Source organism: Sinohyriopsis cumingii, chromosome 12, assembly GCF_028554795.1.
Source record: "Sinohyriopsis cumingii isolate HCF-2022 chromosome 12, ASM2855479v2, whole genome shotgun sequence".
NCBI classification, from domain to species: Eukaryota; Metazoa; Mollusca; class Bivalvia; order Unionida; family Unionidae; genus Sinohyriopsis; species Sinohyriopsis cumingii.
The window spans coordinates 52,926,438-52,943,567 of record NC_142972.1 but is presented as its reverse complement, the minus strand read 5'-3'; the positions used below and the strand labels follow the sequence as shown (position 1 = coordinate 52,943,567).

The 17,130-nt window shown below is 33.4% G+C and overlaps 1 protein-coding gene across 1 annotated transcript in view; it reads right to left on the bottom strand.

Moving 5' to 3' along the window:
- The window catches only part of LOC149786445 (four-jointed box protein 1-like), a 39,727-nt gene extending 23,413 nt beyond the window's left edge, over nucleotides 1-16,314 (bottom strand). Inside the window, exon 1 of the mRNA XM_089976890.1 lies at nucleotides 16,188-16,314. The gene's annotated coding sequence lies outside the window, so the exon portion shown is untranslated. The remainder of the gene's footprint in view (nucleotides 1-16,187) is intronic.
- Nucleotides 16,315-17,130: the final 816 nt, after the last annotated feature.

The following is a 17,130-nucleotide window of genomic DNA, read 5'->3' as shown; positions in this document are numbered from 1 at the left end:
TTTGTTAACACATAATAAAACTATCGCAATACTATTATTTGTGAACAACAATAAACTTCATTGAGTTTAACATACCTTACTTGTTTTTGGATCATTTCACTTTCATTTGTTGCTTAAAGGACAAAATGATTATGCTCAGTTATTCAGGCTGGAGAAATTTATTATTGTCTTGGCTACATCTATTTTTTGCCCTAACTACTCTTTCAAATTCATTTTAGAATGGAGAAAATACATTATTCATATTAAAAAGACTACTGTCATCGTCATCTTACCATTGTATCAGAGCTTATCATTGTATAACAATGCAAACATCTTTTTGCAAATGGGCTCGAGCTGCCGGACGATTGACCATATCGAGATTCAATTACTGGACATTCCGTAATATATATATATATATATATATATATATATATATATATATATATATATATATATATATATATATACGGCGACTATTGCTTTGAGACCATAACGTGTTTATTAATACAGAATCTTACGTAAATTCTACAGATTAAAATATAATTCTAATATACTTCATTGCCATTATAATAATTTAACCAGGGATTTAAAAGCGGAAATGAAAGTTTAAAAAAATAAGTTGTGCGTCAGTTAGAAAATCCATATGTCCAAAATCTGCCATGCATTGCATAATTCTGTTATACCATAGCGTCCCTTAAAAAATGGTTATCACTTGATATAGATGAATCGCATACAGTGGCTGCGCGAGGGGGTGAGGTTGGGAGGGATAGTAACTCCTGGGCTCAGGACGAATGGGCGCCCTCGAGAGCTTTGTTGCAATTGAAATTTTCATCTTCACCTTAGTGTACTTGGAGTAATTCTTCATAAATCTTATATTGGGCCGGTGTGGGGATTTGGGGTTGGAGTGATTCATATAAAAACTGTTTGTTTTAGCAGAGGAAGGACGCCACTAAAGGACATTGCCGCTGGGCGCTTTGAACCCAGACAATGCCAGTGATCACAAACAAAAAGTAACAGTATGAAAACATGTGATTTTTTAAAAATAAGTCATCATGTTATTATAATAAAATAATATTCCTTCTTCTGTAGGTCATAGGTAAAGTAGAGAATGGTGCATTAATGGTGAAAATGTTGATCAACTGATTTGCTAAGGTTAATTACCGACCGGCATGTTTTGCATTGCATACCGATTTTATGTTCACACCGCTATCAGTGCAAAGGACATAGTTATTTCGGAACTTTTTCTGATTCATATGAATATTGCGCTATACACTATCTACACACTGCAGACCTTCTTTGGTTCTTAACCAATGAAACAAATTAATCAACGTTAGAAAGACTGAATACAAGTTCTAGCGGAGTGTCCGACTCTTACAAAGGAGAAACATAGAGCAAACTAACACAGAGACTCCGGAAGACCTGCAGGAGTTAAAAGCTGGTGACACATAGAGACAGCTGCCAATCACAACTATTCGGCTTTTAAAATTATGGTTCAATAGTTTTATCCAATAAAATATTCAATTGGTTTTGTACCGATAAAACTTATCAATTTACTGCGAATTTGACTTAACCCTAATTTATTGGTAGAATAGGCTGTAGACAGTAATAATAACCAAAACTTAGACCGGTTCGTTACCCTTCTTGACATCTCGGATACTTAACATTGTTTTATGACTTCAGCCAGTTTTAAATTTATCATATATGTCCACTTCATTAATCATACAATCAAATACTCGACGAAAGTTTGCTATGATAGCAAGTAACACAACTGGTGAAAGATTATAAATCAGCGGTATTGTACAATATTTCTCTCCGAACTGTGGGGCGGAAAATTGCTGTACTCGTTGGCGGAAAATAACAGAGCTACGTTTTATATGATTGCAAATAATCATCAAATCATATTTTGAGGCAATTACTTTTGAATTATTGATTTCTTGTAATTAGATAAATTTCTAACTTTGTTTTTGGGTCTGGGCATTATTTATCCGCGTTGAGAATCGTGTTGGAGGTAATGGTACAATTGTTTCATGTACTGGGGAAAAGTACACCTAAATATTTATGAATTTTACGTAGACTAGTATATATCATTTTTCTTATATTGTTATTGCAAATTAAATAAGTTAGAAAGCCTTATTTGTAGGCTCAGGTAGAGGTACACACACACACACACACACACACACAAATATATATATATATATATATATATATATATATATATATATATATATATATATATATATATATATATATATATATATATATATATATATATATATATATATATATATATATATATATATATATAGATGGATAGTATTACCGATATCAGATGAATGCAAAACAGGATATTGCTTCATAATGAATGCGCTTTATGTGGTTTTGTAGACATAAAATTGTATAAGCATATTTTCCTAACTTGTGGAATTTATTAACGCAAAGATATACATGCTAAATTTGAAATCGAACAAACAAAATATATATTTCAGTTTATTTTCATAACGTTAATTAAGTGACATCGGGAATATCAATCGCTATCAAAATATATGTTAATTAAAGCGATTCTGCAGAAATGCGAACAGACTGGTTCATAAATAATGAATATGCGTTATGAAAATGTTTATACTTGTACTAACCAAAAAACACGTTTGCAAGTCTTTTACGTTTAAAACAATCAAGTTCGAATCAGAGAACGAAAATTGGTAGTGCATATATTGGATGTAAACAATTATATGATTGTAATGTATGGAAATTTTAAACACCTACACTTATTTCAAAACTTACATTAATTTGGATGTTATCAGCAGGTTAATGAAACATGATTAATGGAAACCGCAAAATGTAAAGCGCTGAATTGAATATAAAACGATGTTTTTCATATTATACACTTTATATCTACAATTTTAGTTTTATTCATAAATATTCTTTGGTAAACATATACTATATACTATTGGCTGTTTCCTTGAGAACCAAATAAATGAATATGTTTATTCATGTATCATAATACAGACCTGACGATCCATGTGTTTAATCGTTCTGTAAAGATACCAAAGATTGATCGACTTCACTGTTCAATAATTTGCCAAAAATGAGACTCAAACAATAAATATTAATGGAAGCATTTCCATCGAAAAGAGATACTAAAATACATAGTTTACATCACCATCTGTTTTGTTGTTTTTATTTGTTTCGTTTATCAATTGTATAGAGCATCGTCAATGGTAATTTAAGAACTATGGAAACACGAGCGTTAGACTAACATACAAATAGTTATAATATTCAGGTCCTCTTTATCTTTTTTGTTCTAAACCGATTTATTAAACTGGTATATTTTAAAGTAAAATATATTGATACCCAATCCTGTTATAATAGTATGAAATAAAGTTGTCGTTGTCTTCGTTGCTGTTTTTTGTGAGCTTTTTCTTCAGTATAGAGATAGATAACAAAACTGCATAGTATTCACTGCAAATTCTGCAAATATCACTCCGCTGTTTTCAATCTGTTCCAGAAAACATTAAAGAAAACTACGTGTAGATTTGTATCTAATTCAGGAGACAGCTATGGTCTAACAAGCTTACTTCTCACAGTAACATGTTTGACAGATCTTTGATTTACTATCTCGACTAGTTCGACTTTTTTAACATCCTCACATAACTTGAAAATAAACAGTTGGGTGCATAACGTTACGGAAAACAATGGCGACAGGTTCTGTCATTGTAAACAAAATATGCTGGCGTCTAATTCTCACAAATATGGAGCTCGTATTTCTTAATACAAGATAGCGGTATGGCATTGCAGTCAGATTTATTGTTCTCAATATCGTTAGTAATGCGTTCTGTCGATGAAAGTTGAACAGGTGTTAAAAAGCAACTTAACACTGAAAAATGACCACTTGTTGATGTCAGCTAGATTGTATTTCTCCTCTCTTTTTCCAGACCGTAAATTAGATCTTAAGTTTTCGAAGGTTAACCCATTTTGACAATGCATTGGTTCTCAGACAAATAAAAATGTGTACATGTATTTGGTTTTAATCATAATGTGTGACTCACAATGTAAACACAGTGAATCTAAATATATAAACGTGAAGCCTACATTTTTAACAGTTATTTTAAATGTAGACACACGTTCATGATAACATTTAAAAACAAAGTATTAACTTATCAACATAAGACACACGTTCAGGATAACATTTAAAAACAAAGTATTACCCTATCAACGTAAAACACATGTTCAGGATAACATTTAAAAATAAAGTATTAACTTATCAACGTAAGACACACGTTCAGGATAACATTTAAAAACAAAGTATTACCCTATCAACGTAAAACACACGTTCAGGATAACATTTAAAAATAAAGTATTAACTTATCAACGTAAGACACGTCTTCAGGATAACATTTAAAAATAAAGTATTACCCTATCAACGTAAAACACGCGTTCAGGATAACATTTCAAAATAAAGTATTACCCTATCAACGTAAAACACACGTTCAGGATAACATTTAAAAATAAAGTATTAACTTATCAACGTAAGACACACGTTCAGGATAACATTTAAAAATAAAGTATTACCCTATCAACGTAAGACACGTGTTCAGGATAACATTTAAAAATAAAGTATTACCCTATCAACGTAAGACACGTGTTCAGGATAACATTTAAAAATAAAGTATTAACGTAAGACACGTGTTCAGGATAACATTTAAAAATAAAGTATTAACTTATCAACGTAAGACACACGTTCAGGATAAAATTTAAAAATAAAGTATTAACCTATCAACGTAAGACACGTGTTCAGGATAACATTTAAAAATAAAGTATTAACTTATCAACGTAAGACACACGTCCAGGATAACATTTAAAAATAAAGTATTAACCTATCAACGTAAGACACGTGTTCAGGATAACATTTAAAAATAAAGTATTACCCTATCAACGTAAGAAACGTGTTCAGGATAACATTTAAAAATAAAGTATTAACTTATCAACGTAAGACACATGTTCAGGATAACATTTAAAAATAAAGTATTAACTTATCAACGTAATGAAACATCCGGGGACTGATAATACTGAATGAATATTGCGAGGAATCACCCAAGGATTGAAACTATTTTCATGAGTGTTGAGAGGACTCAGCCGGGGACTGATACAGTTTTATGAGTATTGAGAGGAATCATCTGGTGACTGATACTGTTATATGAGTGTTGCGAGGAATCATCTGGGTAATGATACTGTTATATGAGTGTTGAGAGGAATCACCCAGGGACAGGTACCATGTTATGAGCATTTGAATATCACCAAACACTTGAAATCAGTAGGGACAAGTGCAAAAGTTTAGATATAAGACACATCATCTCTTGACGTGCTGTCTTTTAGGAACACAATTTCAGCAATTTCACTTCTCGCAGTTTTTTCTGGTTTCTCAGATTTGTAAGGTTGAATACGTTATATAAATCCTCTCATTCGATATATGGCAACCGGGAACTGAAAGCGACACAATACTATTCTAAACTTTTAAAACTCGTTGCCACAAAGAATACCTGCTAATTTTGAGGTTTGTGTATATTTTTTCTTTTAGTTTTTAATATTTCCGTAGATGTACTTAATAAAAGATACTAAAATAGCAGTCATTGGCACTATTACTAATGCCTACAAATGTATATCTCGTTTGACTTCAAATCGCTTGAAAATATTTTATTGCGCAAATGGGGGAATTTTACTTTAGCTTTGAACTAGATATTTCAAATCAAAGATTCGATTATTATACAATGCATTTCTGTGTTATTATCTGCTATTTCTCGAATATACCCTATCTGCAACTTATTTATTTTTTTTTTTTGGGGGGAGCGTGTTGGGGAGAGGTGAAAGGGAGTTCTTTCAGTTCCGGATGTGATATCTTAAAGCGGTAATAACTGTACAGTATCGTACTTTTACGATCATAGTGCGAGTACTGAAGTATTATTTTCATTTGTGTAATTGGTATACATGATGCCTTCTATTCATTTCATTCAAGAAGACAGCTGACTTGAAAGTATGATGACTGCCTTAAGAGCCACAATCACGTGACTGTTAGCCATGATAAATGAATAATTCCATATACTCTTGATTGAATATGTCCATAAATTGTTTCCCACTTACATTTATCTTAAATATAGATTTGCAAGTTTACAAATCGGCGATTACGTATCTCAGCAGCTCCATTTGGCGCCTCGTTTGTAAACAACATGGAGAGGACAAGAAGCACATCAAACACCGATTGCATGTCATAAATTATGCAAACTGAAATATTGCACAATTAAGGGACAACACTAATCCTGGTATGATTTTCAATGCAGTGCATATAACGTATATACTCGCTTATAAACTGAGCCCAACTGCAAACTGAACAGATTTAGATATACCATTTAACACTACGCAGGCAGATCTAGATCTGTACAGCTTGTTAGGACTAATCAGTAGAATAGGCAACATATACCCGAGTATATACGATAATGAACAACAGTCCATATTAGCCAAGACACATGTGATGATTGATACGAACTATGAAATTACGACTATGATATACCGACATCAACATTTTAAATAAAAAAGTATACCAGTCTGCATTATAGGGCGTTGATGATCAAGGAAAAGGAAACCTAATAATGCTTTTCAATACCGTAGTATAAAAATGATAGGTATAAATCTAACAAGAATGTGGATAATACGATTTAAGTCGAAGCAGTCTATGCATTATAGTGTTCGTGTTTTCATGGCTGTAATTAATGTTATGTATATTTGATTTAATTATATCTGATTAATATATATATTTATTTCATATTTAATTATTTGTCAGTTTTATTTATTTTATATTTGTTTTACATTACATTTATTCACTAGAGATGATACTTTTTCCATCTGTCTGTCCACAATTCCTATTGTCCACATTCGTTCAAAAACAGTTGTGCCAATTTCGATCAAACTTTTCAGGAATTATCCTTCAAACATTCTGTTCCAAACACATATTTATAGCGGATACCGAAGTAGATGAGTGAGTTTGACAGCAAAAATATGGAAAACTTTTTGAAAAAAGTTCAGCTGAGCCAATTTTGATACAAGAGTGTGAATCTTTTTGGACACGATGTACCATAGTTGTGTTTAAGATGGCCCATCTAGCAACAGTGACCTTTCCATTGTAACCATAAGTTAAACCCATTTTCAGCTTCTTCTCTAGAATAGCTGAACCAATTCTGATCTAGCTTGGTGGTAATGTTACGGGAACGATTCGTAGAATATGATCTATCAACATTGTGTCTGGTTGGCTTCGCTTGCAAAGGTGACTTCCTTAGCAAGCATAAGGAAAGCCATATTTGATCTTTTCTCAAAAACGGCGGAACCAATTTTCTTGAATCATGGTAGGACTGTTTCTTAGGATATGCTCTGTCACAACTGTGTTCAGAGTGGCTCTTCTAACAGTGTGGATCCCACTGCTGCCATATTCAATGCCTATTCTCAATCTCATCTCAAAAACAGTTGAGCCAGTTTTGTTTAAACTTGGAAACTAAGATGGAATGGTTCTTAGTATATACTCTGTCAAAATTGTGTCTTGGATAGATCCTCTGGTAATGTGAATTCCTTTTCAATAACATATATAATAAACATATTTTTAATTCTTTTCTAGAATGACTGGGCATTATCTGATCACACCTAGTAGGATAGCCCTCTAGGCTCTGTTCTGTCATACTTTTATGCAAGGAGTCCTCTAACAACGGTTTGGCTTCAATAGCAAGTATATAGAAATTGAATGTTCAACTTCTTCTACAGAACGGCTGAGCCACTTTGACATAATTATGTTAGACATAACTCCCATAGAAACAAAATAGCCTACGCAGCAATCACGTTAAAAAAATATATTTTCGATTTCTTCCCTAGAATGGCAGAGCCAATTCAGATGAAATTTAGTAGGAATTATTCTTAGCATACGCTTCTCCAGAATGTATCCGGTTAGAAATCCCGTAACAGAATCCCTTAGCAATTGTGTGGAATCTACTGCAACCTTTTCTTTTTCATGGCTCAGCCAGTCTCGATTAAACATAATGCTCCTTAGATTTTGCTGAGCTTGAATAATGATAAATGTGGCAACCATTGGATAGCAGCCAGCCATAAAATCTACCAATGATACTCATCTTCTGTCAAGTACGGATATAATCACTTAAATATATTTTTATAAATAAAAATCAAAGGTCCGGCGAGACTTTCTCTCCAAACCTGCCCGACACAATGAGGACAAATTTCATAGTTAGAATCCTATCATAAGCACCATTCACATTCATATGAACGATGTCAATATATTATCTAGTTCAGATGAAGTTACTAAAAGTACACAACATGTTAATCCTAAACAACATGTCCAATAAGACCATTTTGACGCAAATATTGGAAGTTATCCTCAAATGAGCATCATTCCAGCCCCGTTACCTGTCTTCTTACTATCACATTTGCCTTTTAGACAAATTTTCGCAGGTGAGCGAAATCGGGCCCACATGGACCTCGTGCTCTTAAAATGATTGTAAATTTTTTTCTAAGGGACCAGGGTGATCGAATGGTCTAAAGCGCGTGAATTCACAGATTACTGTCATCTCACTGTCATCGTGGATTCGAGTCTCAGGCTCAGCCAATGTGGGTATGTGAGAAAGCTGCCAGTAGCTACCCTTTGGTCGGTGGTTCTTCCTGGGGTTTTCCCGTCATTTACTCCTCTATGTATACCCTGTCTTGTACTGAGAAACAGCATTAAACCCAAATCGAGATCAACAGCAATTTTTATCAAAATGATTCTAAACACACCTAAAAACCAGTTGCCAATCAACACTGAAGTATGCCAGATTAGGTACTTACGTATTAGTATACATAAAACAAGACTCTTATTGGCATGTGGACACATTTAAAAGTTGTCTCAAATTTTCTTTGCTTTGCTGATTTGCTTCTTAATTTCTTTCCCTCCCCGTTTAATATGTGTACATTCATGTTGCGAATTCCTACAAAAAATCTAATCGACTACTTGTTAAACTTCGGATATCTATTGTACTACCAAACGTAGAAATAGAGGGGAAATAACCCTTCAGCGGATTCATGTAATACTATATTTATTCAAGGAAAGGAAAAGAAAACAAACTCAGGTATTTAAAATATTCAAGATGACAGATATTTTACTTTTTGAGAAACTATTAAGTATGCAAATAGAACAGGAACGTTTAAACAAGGGGTTTACTCAGTGTTTTCTCATATCAAAATAGCACCCAAATTACATAGATCTAATGAATGTAGTGTTTTATGCGTGGTGAATGTTTCTTCAAATAGGTGGGACATGGGAATAGACGTACATAGTTTGTGCTTTTTTAAAGCGCCAGGCAACAAATTACACCACCCCAATCGATTTAGCGCCAGGTGTTGATATAATGTAAGCAGATAAAGGTCTGACCTGCCTAGATGCAAAATACCGTTCTAAACCTCCCTAATATCATAGCTATTCAGATGTTTGCATCAAGACATTCATCTTGAATGCGATAAAGAGTACAAATATTAGTCGTCTTCTAGGTGAAGGGTACACCTTTTTCGCAGATAGACATTCCATGTTCTTAAAGCCACCATTCACTTACATGCGTACATGCTTAAACATACACACCTATAATTACATCTGTACCTACCTACCTACATGCGTTCATGTATATATATATATATATATATATATATATATATATATATATATATATATATATATATATATATATATATATATATATATATATATATATATGTGTGTGTGTGTGTGTGTGTGTGTGTGTAGGAAAATGAAAATCATCTGTACTTTAATATTTAATAGTCAAGTGTTTCGCCTAATTGTATGTGTGTGTGTGTATATATATATATATATATATATATATATATATATATGCTTTTATTATCGGTCTTTAGCAAATTTCGAAAAATGAAAACCATGTGAAATTTCTCATCTTTTAATCTGTCTAACTTTACGTTATGACTACAAGCTAATTTTTTTCCAAGAAGGATCTTGTGGGTGTTAAACCGAAGCATCATCTAATCAGCTTAAAATTTTCTAAAACAAAATTGAAGACTTCGATTATAATTATCGTGATCTTAATAGAAACATCGAATTCTCAAATTCAATGAAATTTATCAGTGCGAATTTTACACTTAAATTCAATTATGAATAATTCAACTTATCGCCCTTTAAATAACTTCACTCCTTAGTTTCTTGTAACGATTAAGGAAGAACAACATAGATAAAACAATTATTTTTATAAAAAAAATTATTTGTTATAAAGAAAACATCAGATAGTGCAATATAAGGACGAATTATCTTAGCATAATGTATCATTTCTATCGTTACATAAAAATATTTGTTCATTCAAACTAAGAAGTAATTCACATAAAACTATTTACAGCAACTTTGTTGCTTCGTACATATTTGTAAAAGTTTTTGACATTGACCTGCCTATGCCAGATTTTACAAGTTATTATTAGCAAAATTTCAAATAAACTTTGGAGTTCTTTTTGGAGTAAATCATTATTCACAGCACTTGAACAGGTGCATGTCAACCTGATAAGCATAGTTGGGTAACATAAGCAAGTACGCGTCAAAGCGGAATAAATGAGCAAAACAAGGACTAGTAAAGCCAACAAAGCAGTCTGTTTTTGTGATATCTTTTTAAATCTAATCCATGTATTTATCGGACATGTCTTAATATGAAAATATCTTTAATATATGATCTTGATGAATGTGTCTGTTTGACCATTCGTGTATAAACAATGGTTGGCTTGAATGTTTTCATACTTAGTCGTGGAGACAAATTCGATGGGAAGAAACTGTCCGGCAACACTGCCATTTTAATGTTGGCTACTGCCCCTTGCATCCTCTATAATAATTGCAAACATAAGTTTGTGTGATAAGCAAATATGCTTGTTCGTATAGTATTCAATTTTTTTTTATTTCTCTGATTTGTGATAATTGAAGAGTTAACAACCACGGAGCGGAACCTTTAACGGTTCGAGTCATAGAGCAAAACCCTCATAGACTATTTCTTGATTATCTTTTCCTAAAAGAAAATAGTTTTCAGACTATCAAAGTTGTCAGATTATCGAAGTTGTCAGATTATCGAAGTTGTCAGATTATGTCATGACTTTCGTCTAATGTTTTCTATAGGAGGATGGGAGTGGTACTTGTAAGATTGTAAGATATTTCGATGGTAACTTGGTCAGATTTGATATAGATAGTAGATATAATTTGCTACGGCTTGTACGTTTAGATATGTGTTGAACACAATTTTGTCTCGGTTGGGTTGTGTTTCATGAGTTCTGAAATCCATGTTATGCCGTTAATGGGAGTTAGGGTTGGAGCTGGGCATGTTTCTTGATCATTTTATAATATCTCTGAACATAATCTTAAATTAATGGCATGTGACACGTCTCGGTTTAGCTACATGCTACAGCAGCACTCTCAGACAACATAACCATATACACAGAGAGGATACTGCAAAACAAAATAGCTAGAATAATTCTATTACCACCGTGTGGTTTTATGATATTGGATTTAATGATATTATGATAAGCAGAGACAATTAATGAGTAATATTCGTGTTTTGAAAGTAGCATAGATGTATACTGTTCGACGTTAGTTGTTTAAGATACACGACAACTTCTGTGAATTGGTATTTCAATATAACCCACACGAATTGGAGATCTGTACAATGTTATTTTACATAATTTGAAATATTTTACGAAATAATGTCACGTGTTACCATTAAGGATAAATGCGTACTAGGCCCGTTTACACTGCCCAGAAATGCCCGGTCGTACCGGCCTAAATATAAAGTATAAAGTCCCCTCCCCCATTTACTCGACAGTAATAAATTTCAGGAAAGAAGAAAAACAATCAAACGTTGTTTTATGGTTGACAAAAATTGGGGGGTAGGGGGGCGAGAGAGGGGTGGGGGCATGGCTGGGTATCACAGCCAGTACCAGGCAAAATTTCCTTACACAGCTCTCCCTAGTTACCGTGAACGTTCGCCTATGCACGTTTATCATATTCACAGCACTTGAGCCCAATGCTTGATAGTATCTCTTTTTTTTATTTGGCTATATTTATTTTAAATTTAATGTTATTTTCCGTGTCAATATGTTGAGGCTTATAAGCCAGACTGGTCATTGTCATGGTAAGAAATTCTGCCCCACCCACAAAACTTAATTTTGAGCGCCCTCTCAATAAAAAGTTGTTTGATATTAATACTGCCCCTCCCCCCCCTGCAGTTTAAGGGGTTACGGGGGGGAGGGGGCACTGCGGGTGGTACATGTCTAGTGTATGGCATCGTTAACTATGGTGTAAATGGATAATTTTTACATGGTGATTACTTCGGTACCAGAATAGCGGTTGTATAGGGTGATTGCCTTGTGTGTTTTGGAAGGGTGCAATATCATGTGGACAATGATCAAATATTAGTTTGGTATAATGATATACATATGTCTTTTCATTATCAGATAAAACAGTAAATGGTATCAAAACAACAGTCAATCTAACATTGCATTTTCTACTCAAAAGCAGCTATATAAATTAAATTGTATATGAACGATAAAAGGGAAGGATATCATGATCTCCATCCAATTGAGCAAACTGGAAGGTATTTCAGATTTAAACAATGTTAGCAACGGGTATTTATTGCGGAATTGTGAGCATTATCATTTAGTTGCTGATACTCACTGCTGACCGACATGACGTCACCGGACTTCTTTGCCTGTATCAACTATTAGTAACAAGCTTTATACGGAAGTTTTAACAAGGCCAACATAAAGAAAGAATTCTATTGCAACAACGTTTTTGCAATGAGTATACTTCTCTCCCCGTCTTTTGGGGAAATATACAAAACGTTCAGTATAGGTCTGATTAAAAAAATAAAGCTAGTTTGGCTTTCTCAGAAAAAATTATCATCAATATGGATAGCATAGCGTGCAATGTTATGCCGCACCTGAGATACAGAAAGAAGGAGAAGAAGTAAAGAGGAAGAAGAGAGCAAAGATGATGACGAAGAAGCAAAGAAGAAGAAGACGACAACGATCATGAAAAGTATTAATTTCCGCGTCAAAAGAGACGTTCTTTAGGAACTGTTGTAATCCAACATTGGATTACTTTAGGACATAATTTTTCAGACAAGCATTGGTTACAAACCATATTCAAGTTATACAGCTTGTGAGTCATCTCATCCACGAATATCCTCTTGCATTGTGTTAAAAAAGGACCATGACTCTTGATTAAGATCCATGGTTCTTGCGTTCTATTAAATAAGGACCAGGACTTTTGATTAGGATCCATCGTTCTTGCATTGTATTAAATATGGACCATGACTCTTGATTAGGATCCACGGTTCTTGCATTGTATTAAATATGGACCATGACTCTTGATTAGGATCCACGGTTCTTGCATTGTATTATATAAGGATCATGACTCTTGATTAGGATCCATGGTTCTTGCATTCTATCAAATAAGGACCATGACTCTTGATTAGGATCCACGGTTCTTGCATTGTATTAAATAAGGACCATGACTCTTGATTAGGACCCACGGTTCTTGCATTGTTTTAAATATGGACCATGACTCTTGATTAGGATCCACGGTTCTTGCATTGTATTAAATAAGGACCATGACTCTTGATTAGGATCCACGGTTCTTGCATTGTATTAAATAAGGACCATGACTCTTGATTAAGATCCATGGTTCTTGCATTGTATTAAATATGGACCATGACTCTTGATTAGGATCCATGGTTCTTGCATTGTATTAAATATGGACCAGGATGCTTGATTAAGATCCATGGTTCTTGCATTGTATTAAATAAGGCAAGAGAGAGAAAGAGAAAGAGAGACAGAGAGAGTCTATCGATTACAGGAAGATAGATTATATTTTTATATTTGTCAGGCATTAGACATGTATTGAAATGTCAGTCTACTTCATTCTTCTGTTTTATGTACCTTGACGTTCAATTCAGTCATCACACTGCTACCCAATGATTAGATACTTGTCGATATAGAATATCTGGATTTCAGAGGAAGAATTGATTACAGTTATCAAAATTTGAAAGCCTAATTTCTTTCCTAATTCATACAAGGAAATGAAGATTGTTATCCCCCACCCACCCCAGTTTAAAGTTATTCAAGGAACATGATGTGTTCATCGTTGGTCTAGTAAGGAGCGCTTACACGGCATTTCAAAATATGAACTCGCACACATGCTGAACATGCCTTTACTACAGGAAATTTTCTGAATTTGGTCAATGTTATATATTTTTTAAAAGCTTCTCGATGGGACGGAATTATGTCACCTCTTAACGACTGAGAAAATAGTCTAAATATCGACATGTAACAAATTCTTGGGTTTGGGGTGTTTCCATTTCAAGAAAATCAAACCATACAACTAGAATCTAAAAATAAACGGTTGAAAATGATTCAGTGTTCAGGTGGACCTATAATAATGTGGAATATAATGTTTACAAGAAGATAAGAGTACAAGAATGAAGTTCCGCAAATCAAGTTTAACAACACACAATGTTCAGACATGCCAGGGAAGCGGCCCTATTTTTTGGCACACTTTGGTTAGCCTTCATGGTTAATAAAGGAGTCCAGCAACTAGAATATTAATTAATTTTTGAAGTCCAATATCTAGAGGTTTGATTGGTTTTCAAGCATAATATAGGAAAGCAAAAGCTAGAATTTTCATTGGCTTTCAATGGCACTAATGAAGACCAATAGTTATACTTTGTATGAGCTTCCAAGCCCAATAAAGGGGCTAAGAAAACTAGTAGCTAGAATTGTCATTACTGGCTTTCAAGCCCAATATAGGGATACAGAAGAAGAATATCTAGAATTTGGACTGAAGCCCAATAAAGAAGCCTAAACGATAAACATTTGACTGACTTTCATGCCCAATAAAGGAAACCATTATCTAGAATTATCATTAGATTTCAAACACAATAAAAGAGACCATTATCTACACGTTTGATTGACTCTTATGCCCAGTAAAGGAGATCATTATCTATAACACACAAGGTTTATATGGATTCTATATTCCCAGTTTTAGATAGGAAAAGGAGAGAGAGAGAGAGAGAACATCCATTCATTATCCCAATTTCCTGTTGTCCATGGTGATTATTATATTGTAAACCTGATGTATAGAATATTGTCAGGAACGTTCATTTTCATCCCTTTATTTTCCTAAGTGGGAGCTCAATATATTAGTTGAATAAGTTGTAAGTAGACGCTGGTTCAATTACGTTTTAAAAAAGAATGAATTGTGAAAAGAAACGCAATTTCACGGTCGGAAACATCTTCCCCGAACCCAAAGTTTAAAGCCAATAAAAAATTAATACGTCTTAAAGTACGATGTTTATCTTAACAGCGACTCTGTTGTTATTTAAAATTAGACGAAACTGACAAATTAAATTACACATGTAGTAAACAAATGAGATACAAGGGGCATGGAAGCACACAAAAAACAACAATAAAAAAAATATATGCTTAGATTTTCTAAGCAAAAAAAAATTATCAGATCTTCGTTTACACACTAAGCAACGAACTTAAAGCCAAGACATTAAAATAATGAATTTGTTCCCGGGGCTAAACTTGGAAGCATTCTTGTTATGTCTCAACAAAATTCTCTTCCTACAAAAGGTTATGAAAGATCAACCGTGGACATGTACCCTAACCTATTCTTTATTTTTCTTTCCATGTGAAAAAATTAAGCGCAGTACGAAAATAACCATCTACATAATTTAAAATGATATTCTTTTGAACTTACAGTCTGAATTCTTATGCCCAAGTTTTGTAGAAAATACTTGAATCAGCATTTACGTCACATATACATATGCATTTTACATATTCAGTTGTTAGCATGCATATTGTGCATAAAACGTATGCATCTGTTTACGTTATAATCCATTTACAAGCTAAGGTAAGTTCTTAAGTCAACTCTTTTTTTTTCTTCTCATTCCAGCATTCTACATTATTTACCGTATAAAATAAGAATAAAAAACACAACCAAACATGCAATGCAATGGTACGGTTAAGTAGGAATGTCTACAAATAATTCTCACAATATCTGTTAGAGATACAAAAGCTTGAATTAATAATAAGACGTTTTGAAGAGAAGATGACATTTTTGCATTACTTACCCCAGTCTATACCAAAAATCTTCATTCCTTTTTCTACTAGGCACAATCTACTTTATAACACAGCCGGTAGATGCTTATATTTATAAAGGAAATTGAGAATGATTAATCTTGAATCCTTTATTTGCTCACTCTAATCCTTTTATCTCTAACATAATGTACCCTAATGCTGTAACGCTCTAGTAATGGAGTAACCACCCGCCGTCTAGCGCCTATCTCTCTGTTTAAACTTTCAGCAGGTCTGCCTGATATGATTGAACAATAGCACGGATAAAGTTTCAATGTTCAGGAATTTTGCAGTAAATTTAAGTCTGCTTGCGTTTTTGTAAAGCCTAGACAAGCAGTAAAAAGAATTACGATACATCGATTTTTAATTTCCCAAAGATTAGTCGAAAGGATAGTATGACTGTGTGCGCACGAAAATATTGTGCAGGAAATCACATTAACTACTTAGCTACTAGAGATCTAAATTTGGACCAGTTTTAGTCCCATTCATTTTCGTGGCAACAAATGAATTTTCTATAAGGTACATTTGTGTGTCCTATCAGTAACCCCTGACAGGGATAATAGTTGGCTTTTACCAGTTTACAAATAGTTCAGCCAATGGACATAAATACACAGTTAAATGGCTTGGGACTAAATTTTATTCAGATGTATGGTTGCTTAAAATTGCATGGTCGAGGAAATGTCAATAATAATAATAATAATAATAATAATAATGATAATAATATTAATATAAAATAAGGACGATGAACATGACGATAAATATACTTGTGGTAGTAGTGATTCGGATGATATTAAGACGACGAGGAGATTGATTAAAGGTGAGCTAATAAGATATATTACCTTGGTTAATATTATTTTGTATGCAATTCAGTCTTCATTAAAAGTGACTAAATGAGGAAAAAATGTAATTAAATAAACAAAATGAGAAAATCTTTTGACT